The following is a 12,227-nucleotide window of genomic DNA, read 5'->3' on the forward strand; positions in this document are numbered from 1 at the left end:
AGTGTTGGACCCCACCCCCACCCCTTGTAGTGAAACCTAGAACCCTCGCGATGAACATGACAGCAGGACTGATAGCTTTAACAACCCCAATGCCCATGTAATTAATATATGATTAGGTGAGTTGTGTTACTCAAAAGAGTATTTAAATAAATATTTTTTTATTTATTACTCAATGTTCTAAGAAATCCAAAATTATTATCGTCTTTTGCCCAAATTAATTTGAATGCTCATTGTGTGGGACTGTTATTACTAGCCTCATGAGTACGTTGGATATGTCTTTGAAATATTTAATTTATTTAATGTAATTACATATTTTAATATTTAAATTTGAGACTTTAGAATAAGCTGATACAATTCTTCCGACCAATTAAATCAAATGCTGCTTAATAAGATTGAAGGGAGTATTTATTAATGAGATCTTAGTATTCACAATGAGACCTAACGAAATTTGAATTGTAGTATATGAACATGAATTGCAAAAATATTAATTGGACGAATTTTTGTTGGCCATGAGTGTCAATAAACTTACTTTATAGGGGACTTTTTTTTTGCACGGGTTACAGGTTGTTTAATGCAAATGTTTTCAATGGGCTGTATTTTTTTCTTTCTTGGTTTGATGGCTTTTGGTACACCTTGTTGTCTTGAGTCCAAAAAGTATAATTTATGATTGTCATGATATTGAAAAATGAAAACTAACTCAATTTCAAATTTTTTAATGAATGAGTAAATTAATCGATTCAATGAAATGACTTATTTATAATCACTCTAATCACAATTTGATTACAAATTTTACTATAAACTCTTGAACTAATGTATTAATTCGTTCGAATTTCAATATCTAGATGTATATTAAGTTTTGGGGTTGTAAAAGCCAGCAGGGTAGTTTTGGATTTAGAATCGAGCCCATCAGTGCAAACCAGCCAACCAAGCATGGACATACCTACACACTAAAAAAATTCATTTTTGTTCAAGATTATGTGTACAATGTACAAAAGTAATTTTCAAATTTAACAATATTAGTTCTAATGCCCCTTATAATATATATATATATATATATATATAGATAAATGTTCCCTCCTGTCTCTATTATATAACATTTTCTAGAAATATTATTTGATCCTTAATATAAGGCATAATGAGGGTTATTTATTACTACTATTTTTTTAATTTTACTTTTATTGCAATTTTAATTTTATGATTCATTGTATACTGTGCATCTCATTCTTCCTAATTTTAACAACGGTAAGGTTGAATATTTCTTTCATTTTAAGACATATTTAATGAGGTAATTATCATTCGTTAATTATAATGAAATAGTTGACAATGTCTTATAAGATACTTCCTCTATCCTTACATATAAGATATTTTTAACTGAATCATGCAAATCAATAAAAATTAATTATCTAATTTAAAACACAACAACATTTCAATTTTATCCCTAACTATTATAAATAAAAATAAATATTTTTTTAAGTAAATTAATGAGAATATTTATTTTTTTTAACTTAATAAGAATATAATAATCCATTTATTAAAAAATGCTAACAACCCTATATATTTAAATGATTAGGTGAGTTGTGTTACTTAAAGAGTATTTAAATAAATATTTTTTTATTTCATTATTTAATGTTCTAAGAAATCCAAAAGTATTATCATCTTTTGCCCAAATTAATTTGAATGCTCATTGTGTGGAATTGTTATTACTGAACGCAAGCCTCATGAGCATGTTGGATATGTCTTTGGAATATTTAATTCATTTAATGTAATTGCATATTTTAATATTTGAATTTGAGACTTCAGAATAAGCTGGTACAACTCTTTCGACCAGTCAAATCAAACGCTCCTTAGTAAGACTGAAGGGAGTATTTATTAATGAAATCTTAGCATTCACAATGGAATAGAGCCGGTAATTCGGGCGGGTCGGGCTTATTCGGGTCGGGCTTAAAGCATCCTACCCCTTCTAAAAAGCCCATATAGCCAAGCCCGGCCCTAACACCTTCGGGCTTCGGGCTTATTCGGGCTGGCCCGAATACCCGAAACTTTTTAAAAATATTTTTTCTGTATTTTTTGAACCAATTTTAATTTTTAAATAATTCTATTAATCGTAAAATATTATCTTAATTTTAAAAGAATAAAATAAAAAATAATTTATCAACTTTGTATTTAAGTAGCTCTGTTATTATTTTGTTGTATTATGTATAATTTATTCATGAATGTTTCCTTTACTTGTAAATTAATGTCTTAATTGTTTAAATATTGCTCTTATCATAGTCATATATAAATATTTTATATATTTTAATTAAATTATATTATTTTAATTATGATTAAGCTGATCCTAATTCAATCACAATTAGACTACTAACTTAAAATTATTATTTCGATTAGTTCAAAGTTTTAAATAACTTTTAGGTAAATTATACTTTTCATTTTTATGAATATAAAAAAATTGCCATCATTATATTATATAAAAATTATTTAATTATGAGTAAAATATTATTTTTTTTGAAATCATTTTTCTTTAACTTTTTATATTGTTTAACTCTTATAAAAATGGATTCTTACTCTAGTTTACTCTTAATTTTTAACCAAATCTAGCATGGACAATAACCAAGTAATTATTCAAGAATATTATTCTATTTATTATGTTTATCTAGTAGTAGAGTCAGAAATTCGTACATGCCTAAATTTTATTTTTAAAATTATTTTCAATTTTATTTTTACTTTAAAATTAATTCTCTTAATTTATAAAAAATATAAAATTATTTTTTACATGCAAATGATTTATAGGACTCAAAATTTTTTTTAACAAAAACTGAGTCTTAAAATATTAAAATATATTTTAAATATTATTTTGAGATATTTTATTAATTAAAAATAATAAAAATATGAAATATAACTATTTTAATTTTTTTTAAAAATAACTACATTAAAACACTTATATATATAGTATTTTGGTATAAAATGATATAAAATTTGAAAAATTAATTAATATTTATCATATTTTATATATTTTTTTTAAAAATTATTTTTTTATTCGGGTATTCGGGCCAAGCCCGAACCCGATCGGGCTTGGCCCGAATTTCCTCGGGCCTATTCGGGCCGCCCGAATAGGCCCGAACAATAAAAAAATAATATTTTTTTCGAGCTTGGCCCTAAATTTTTCGGGCGGGTTCGGGCTGGCCCGTCGGGCTCGGCCCAAATTACCGGCTCTACAATGGAACCTAACAAAATTTGAATTGTAGTATATGAATATGAATTGCAAAAATATCAATTGGACGAATTTTTGCTGGCCATGAGTGTCAATAAACTTACTTTATAGGGGACTTATTTTTTTGCACAGGTTACAGGTTGTTTAATGCAAATGTTTTTCAATGGGCTGTACTTTTTCTTTCTTGGTTCGATGGCTTTTTGTACACCTTATTATCTCGAGTCCAAAAAGTATAATTTATGATTGTCATAATATTGAAAAATGAAAACTAACTCAATTTCAAATTTTTCAATGAATGAGCAAATTAATCGATTCAATGAAATGACTTATTTATAATCACTCTAATCACAATTTGATTACAATTTTACTATGAACTCTTGAACTAATGTATTAATTCGTTCAAATTTCAATATCTAGATGTATATTAAGTTTTGGGATTGTAAAAGCCAGCAGGGTGGTTTTGGATTTAGAATCGAGCCCATCGGTGCAAACCAACCAACCAAGCAAGGTGTACCAAAAAAGTTTGTTCAATATTATGTGGACAATGTATAAAAGTAATTCTCAAATTTAACAATATTAATTCTAATGCCCCTTATAATATATATATATATATATATATATTGTTGGCGGCACTGGTAGAAACGTGAACGGCGAGGTACGAATTGCTTGAGTTGTGTCTAGAAGGACATTGTCCTTAAGAACTATTCTGGCACACCTTCAGACGACCGGCAGTTTCCCATGATTAAATAAGCACCTCCTCGGTGAAATGAGGAAACAAAACAACAGAGATTAAGCACAGACGAACTGAACGTTGATGGAGGAGAGAACTCAAGAGGCTTGTTCTGCTCTATCTGCACACATGGCTATATATAGCCGAAGGTGAACATGAACGTTGGGGGGTTACCACCGGATTAAAGGCTTGGTTACATTGCCATAAAAATCGTTTAAAAGCTTGTCTGGAAACGTTGGGGTTACACAAACGTAAAATGCATTTAACCTCCTGTCTAGAAACGTTGGGAAGACAAAACGTTTAGAAAATTAATTTAGTTAATGATCAAAAAATGTTCTTGGTTTGATTTCAAATTTTAAACAGCCAATTATTGAGTTTCTCCGGCAAGGCAAAAATAATTATTTATTTTGTTAAAAATAATCCGACAAAAGGAACCCATTATCTCTTGAACTCGCATGCAGGGGGACGAATCGATTGATTTCAACTGCGATTGCCCTAAGTTGGCCTGTCTCATGCGCGCCAAGCCACTTCTCCTCCAAGCCCATTTTACTAGCCCACTTCATTCCTTAGTATATATACATTAGGAGAGTCTTTCTTTTAGTCAATGTGGGACTTTGACACACACACTTTTGACACACATACAACATATATATATATATATATATATAAATACTCCCTCCTGTCTCTATTATATAACATTTTCTAGAAATATTATTTGGTCCTTAATATAAGGCATAATGAGGATTATTTATTACTACTATTTTTTAATTTTACTTTTATTGCAAATTTAATTTTATGATTCATTGTATACTGTACATCTCATTCCTCCTAATCTTAACAAGGGTAAGGTTGAATATTTCTTTCATTTTAAGACATATTTAATGAGGTAATTATCATTCCTTAATTATAATGAAGTAGTTGACAATGTCTTATAAGATACTTCCTCTGTCCTTACATATAAGATGTTTTTAACTGAATCATGCAAATCAATAAAAATTAATTATCTAATTAAAAACACAATAACATTTCAATTTTACCCCTAACTATTATAAATAAAAAATGAATATCTTTTTTAAAGTAAATTAATGAGAATATTTATCTTTTTTTTAACTTAATAAGAATATAATAATCCATTCATTAAAAAATGCTAACAATACTATATATTTAAAAATAAAAAAATTGTTTTAAAAGATTTTTTATATGTAGGAATGAAGGGAGAAGTAAATAAAAGAAGTGTACTCCTTCCGTTTAAAAATATAAAATCACTATTAATAAAAAAAATTTAAAAAAATAATTATTATATCTCAAAAGATTAAAAATATTTTATATTTTTAAATATTTATCTCTTAAAAAAATATTTTATATTTTTAAATAATGAGAGTGTATGTTAATAGACACACATGTATACGCGTATGTGTGCATGTGCTGCCCCGCGTAACCGCGTTCTAAAATTTGTGTGCACGTGTCTTGAAACTACCAAACTGGCAAGCGAGCCGCTCCTTTCGCCTTGATCGCTCACCAAACCAGTGACCTGCGGCCTTGAAATTGATCTTCGACTCACAAATAGGTTAGACCTGATATCGATCCTCCTCTTATTTGTCGCTTATTGATCATCAGCCACCAGTCAAGGCCCAACAACTAAATGCGAAAAACTGCTAAATACAGTCCCCTAACTGCTAGCCCAGCATCTACTGGTCCAATTTAAACACATAGTTAGGGTGTGTTTGGATTTCAATTAAAAAAAATTAATTATAAAAAAATTAATTATTAAAACGTGATGATGTTTAGATAAATTTTTAAAAATTAATTTTAATAAATTAAATATGTTTAGATAATTTTTTGAGAATCAATTTTGAATGTGCAAATAAATGATATAAAGAAAAGGAGTCAAATAGAGTTTTGTAAATGAAAAAAACTTTAACTTCTCTAAAATGGAGTTTTCCAAATTAAATGGAGTTTTGTAAAATGAGAGTGTTTGGATAAACTTTTGCAAAACTATAATTTTAATCCCAGAATTGATTCTCAGTGGGAATTCAAACAAACCCTTAACAAATGCGTGCCCAAAAATCAATTTCCCAACGATTAATCTTACGACTGTGAGTTGTGAGTGTATCTTGGACAATTAAAAAAAAAAAAATTAGAAGATTCTCCAGTTTGGCTTGCACTCGTGTAGCTTGGTTTCGTTTCAGCCTTGCAAGAGAATTGAATTCAGTGTCATTTCATTTGAGTTTAGCATTGTAAATGTGTTCGCCAATAATCAGATTACGAAAAATCATTAAACCAACTATATATGATGATATATATATCCATGCATTTATTTAGACCATAAAACTTACCCATAAAAAATCAACCAATAAGTTAATCAATCCCTTGCTAAAAAAAAAAAAATCAATCCCATCAAGCATCGAAAAAACTTGGTAAATTATTTGGATCTTGAGCTTTATTGATATCCACATTAATCAACCCTGTCCAATAGCATGCGCCCATGCAGTTGTGGAGCCAGCATCAAATTTGTGAGTGTCAAATTTTCTATTAAAATACTAAATAACATATATTATAAAATTATTTAAACACTGTATATAATTTTATATTAAAATAATTGCTCCCATGCATCCGTCCATATCATATGGGAAGATGCTCTGTGCCCATGTTTGCTCTCTCTTTTTTAAAAATAAAAAAAATTACATTCAAAGGCTAACTCAATAAATTTATTTGCAAATAACGATTAACACATAAAAGATTGTTATTAAAATGAAAAAGTAAACTTGTTTTTTTAATGAAATTTATAATTATTTTTTTTGTAAATAAGTTTTTTGAGTGGTTATTAACTGTGATTCTCTCATTTTTTTTTTATATATAACAGAAAGTTTACATTAGTTGGGTTGAGGTGCTAATCAGGCTAAGGCATGCTTTCAATCTCAAACTTTAACAAGAGTACTTATAAATTGTGTACCAACTCCTCACGGCGTTAACCCATGTCTATGTGTGCATTTTGTGGACCTTAGCAGCTTTAAGCATATACTTATATGTACGTGCATGCAGGTATGAAGAATTAATTTTAAATGCAATGGGATATTTGATAAACTATATATAAAAAAAAGAATGGATTTTTTTGTCTTTATAGTTGGTTGGATAAAAATAACATGCAGGAGTAAAAAAAGAATATACTCCCTCCATTAAAAAATATAAGATATTTTATGAAATGTTGTATGTTAAGAAATGTAAAATATTTTTAGTACTTTAAGATGTAATTATTATATTTTTTAAAAAGTATTCTTAATGAATAAATTACTTTATATTTATTTTAAAGTGAAACATTCTATTAAAGAGGAATAAATATAAAAGGATAATTTAATTTAAAGATAAATAACTAATTTATTGAATGGTGAGATCCTAGATAATAAATATGATCTTAACAAAAAAGTAGATAAAATTTGGATTTTTTTAGAAGAACATCTGTATAAAATATATATCATTCAAGGATAAGTTATTATCAAAACACAAATAAATTGTTATTAATTTAAAATTAATTATTGTTAAAACTTGAATGAACACCTGTTAATACAAGATTAACTCAAGTTAATAAGTATTCATTTAAATTTTAATAATAATTAATTATTGAATAATATAAATTTTTTACAAAGATCTTGATAGTTATTTTTCTTTTCTTTTCTTTATTTCTTCCCTTTTCCTTTTGTTGTTGTTTTTTGGGAGGGCGGGGTTGGTTTGGATGGTGACCACGCCTTTTTTCCTCTCCTAGGATTACGCCATATCCATGCAAGACTTTCGAAGTCATTCCATTGATGTGATGTTAATGGAATTATCCTCATTTATTGTCTAACAAAATAATTTTGTAATGTTTTATTTTTATATTAACTCAATGAATAATACTATTTAAAATTCAGAATATTTTTTTAAATAATTAATATTTATGTTTGGTAATTTCACTCATAAGTCGTGACTATATATATATATATATTTGTTCAGTCGTCGGTTCCCACCTCAATACTGCTAGTAGTTTACCCTTATCGCGAATCCATATTAATCATGGTAAAGACAACAGTTCCATCAAGTAAGATCCCTAAGACGTGGTTAATTATACAAGTTCAGTGGATGAATTTAAGACATAAAGATTTGGAATATATTCTCTCTTATCTCAAATCATAAGACAATATCTTAAAATATGGAATAATTTAATCAAAAATAAAATTTTATTAATAATATTTTTCATTATTATCCTTTAGATAGGGAGATAATTGAAATAATTATAAATTTAAAATTATATTAAATAAAAAATATTTTTAAAAATTTATATTTTTATTTTTAAAAAATAAATTTGTAAAATATCATTATTAAATTTTATTAATCTGCATAATCTTATTTTAAATTATCTTATAACGCTAGACGGATGGAATAGTTTGAGACTTTGGCCATGATGAGCACCAGTATGGGGCATCAAAATTAAGTTTGGACTGTTTAAATTTAATATTAATTATTTTTATATTTCTGAAAAAAATTATTTTAGTAGATGTATAATGAAAAATAAAAATAATTTCTTAACTATCATTCTGTCAAAAAAAATCCATATTTAAAATTATGAGTTAAAATTTTAGATCTAAATGGTGTAAATTACATTGAACGGTTCAACGAGAATCATTTTAATATTTTATGCCTAGGACGAGTATCGAACTGGCGCAAAGATTCGTCCCTATCAATCTGTTTCCAGTTCCAACGTCCACCTTTGGACTGACACGTTTCTTTTAGAGCTAATTTATATAAAACGTTTCACACGACACTACTCTCCTCCAGCACGTGCTGGTCAGCCAATGGCAGTGACCATTGGTCAGTGGGGGTATTTAAAAAAAATATAGAAAATAGAAAATTTATTATTTAAACACAGTTGTTGAGTTAAATAAAATTGATTGACTAATTATATTTGCATTCATATATTCAAAATGAAAAATTATATTTAAATTTTAATGCTATTTGAAACGTAACATTACTTTTTTCCAAATGAGAAAAATTAATATTTTAATGGATTTAAAATCCTAAATTCTACAGAGCAAAATATAAAATTAACTAATGCTAACATGACTTTTTTTTTAAGTGAGTGTAGGCATTTGCTCATCCTCATTCCTCACAAGCATGTAGGTCCACCACTGTATAAATCTGAAAGAGTACGTTGAGAGTGATCAGTGATAAATTTAGCCTGTTTGATTTATATTTTTTAAAATGAAACAAAATAAAAAGATTTACTATTTGATAAATATTTTTGATTTAAATAGTTTTAAAATGTTCTTATTTTTGGTTTTTTAAATGAAAACAAATTAGAGCTGTTTTGGTTTTTTTTTTTCAAAGTACACACTATGTTTGATTGTTGTAAATTATTTTTAGTTGTGGTCAATTATTACCAAAAATCATTATCATTAACTACTGACAATCACTGTTATTAGCCTTTTTTAACTCTAAAGTTGTTTCAAATTAACATAATCAAAATATTTTTTATTTTATTTTGTTTTAAACAATATTTTTAAAAATTAATTTTGTTGGCCAAAATTTTAAAAAAATAGTTTACAAAAAAAAAACCAAGCAATCTGGAAGAATTCAAATTTATTTCCTTTTTCTTTTTGGTCTAACGAAGATTAATAACACCATGAACGGTAAAAAAAAAACATACTATTTTTGAGTTATAAATAATACTCATTTATGAGTTATATATTAAAGTTATTTTTAAACACCTTTTATAGCCAAGGAGAGGTGGTAAAATTTGTTTGATTTTTTTTTTCAATCCATTTTTATTGAAAGAATGGTCTTTAAAAACACATTCATTATCCCCTTAGCTCACATGTAAACATTTTAATTTATTCTATTTGTAGAAAATTGTGAAATGATAAAATTGAAAGAAAGTAATTAATAGTTAGTAATTTTTGTTTATACATGTTGTTATCGAAATGTAAAATAACTATAAATTCTTTTTGTAGCATAACTTATAGTACGGTTTATCATGAACTCTGCATGGTTATAACTTTTACATACTATCTTTAAATTCAGAGTATACTGAGAATCCTGGGAAGATCATAAATGACTCTGAGGGTACATGGAACTTCATGGACGGTGACAGTGAAAATGGGTGGAATAGTCTAAGCATGCATGATCGTGACATGTATGAATTGCAAAAATACTCACCAATACCAAGCAGCTACGTCTTGTTTTTGTTACTTTTTTTGTTGTACGTGTCGTTTTAAAATTCTTAAATCTAAATTTTTAAAAATATATTATCATTCATTTTTCTTTTTATTTTCGCTTAGCATGTGGTACCTGTCATTATAATATTTTCACTTTACAAGAACAATTTAAAAATATCACTATAATTATGAAAATTATTGACTCCTTTGGCAATAGTTTGGACGAAGTAATTAACTTCGGCATTTGGCACCCAAAATGTGACAACTGACAAGGAAGAAATGGGTTCCAAAATCCTAATTGAAGGCAAAGCACGCAAAAATGCATTTAAAAATAAAAAAATGATAATAAATTTTTTAAAATATATAAATAATAATTTAATTTTTCAAAATACCATAATTCCTTTGAAATTCTAAAATTTTTTTATTATTAATAAATTTATATAAATTATTAAATTATCCTTATTGAAAATAAATAATTTATAAATGTTATTTAAGTATTCACAACTTTCTTTTTTGTATTTACACTAATGCAATAGCAAATTACAATTTAAACTACAACTTCATTTGTAAAATTTCTTATTTATTGTTGCATTGTTGCAAATATAAAGAAAAAAGTTATGAATATTTAAATAAAATTTATAAATTATTTATTTTCAATAAAAATAGGTTGATAACTTATATAAATTTATTAATAATAAAAAAATAATTAAAAATTTCAAAAAAATTATGAAGAGACTAAATTATTATTTATATACTTTAAAAAAATTTTATTATCAGTTTTCCTTTAAAAATTTGCTTTTGCAGGAAGTTTGGGACCATAGCAAAAAAGCGAAATTATTGGTCAAGTCTGACGGTGACGAGTGACGACATATATGATCAACTTAATATAAACAGAAACTTAAAAAATTAGCCCGATTTTTAAAAGAAGTTGAGAGATCAAATGAAAATTAAATACACGCACGCTGTTTCAGAGCAAATGCCGGCATGTCTAGTCAATATATCACAGAAAACTAAAAATTGTTTATTATTTTTTATTTATTTTTTTTATAGTTTTTATAATGATTTATCAATTCTTAAAGCTACATAGGTATAAAACTAAATAATCATTTATTATATGAATAACTGACGTGATTAGATTCAAACATTGTTGAGTCCAAAGAAAGATATGTCTCCAAAACTTTTGCTGCATTCATACGTTTTTGAACTCAAAACTTCATACTTAAGTGATTATAATTTCTTCTACTAACTTCAATTTCTGTTGATAAACTAAATCATCTCCTATTATATTCACAAACTATTAGGTGGTGCTGGTGGATTCGCAAGTGCCATGTGAAAGTTTAGAAAACAAGCTATTACAATTAATAAGCAGTATGATTTATTATAAATTGCATATATTATGTTAGATTGTATTGATGTATATTAGAAAAAGTATATTTGCCGTGCATATAATGTTTCTATAAAAGCTGACAAATAAATTTAAAAACTATGAAACTCATATTCACATGTGGTAATCACGGTAAATATTTTAAAAATATATATAAACCTACAATTTCATATAATAATCATACAGTGAATTTTGTATTACTAATATAGACCCTGTCCATTCAATAAAATTGCACCAATTCAACAAATAGAATTTTAATGTTATTATTTTTAATAATTTTATTTTTGTAATAGAATACTTATTTAATTTCTTACCATCGTTAGTATCAAAATTAATTTATATTTAATGTTATTTGAATGTCATGTTTTTATTAGATGAATCATGAATAATGTGATGTACCAAGTTCATTTAAGAATTTCTCTTAAAAAAAATTTAATGCGCAAGGAAACATTTTTAGATATACATCAATCTAACATTCTAAACGTGAAAAGAAAATTAATGAAGAAATAAATTAAATTCACCCTATGGGACATGCATTAACGTGACTTCTAGGAAATGAATGATTTAGGCGCATAAAACACAAGTAAAGCCCCAATTTAACAACGTCTTGTATTGAAATAGAAGATAAAAATAGATAAACATTAAGATACTGAAAAATGATAAACAAATATGATGTAAAATCAATAACATTATCTAGTATACCAAAAATTTCTCCAAGCT

Source organism: Prosopis cineraria, unplaced genomic scaffold (assembly GCF_029017545.1).
Source record: "Prosopis cineraria cultivar Desert tree isolate PC_DT_omini unplaced genomic scaffold, ASM2901754v1 PC14, whole genome shotgun sequence".
Lineage (NCBI taxonomy): Eukaryota > Viridiplantae > Streptophyta > Magnoliopsida > Fabales > Fabaceae > Prosopis > Prosopis cineraria.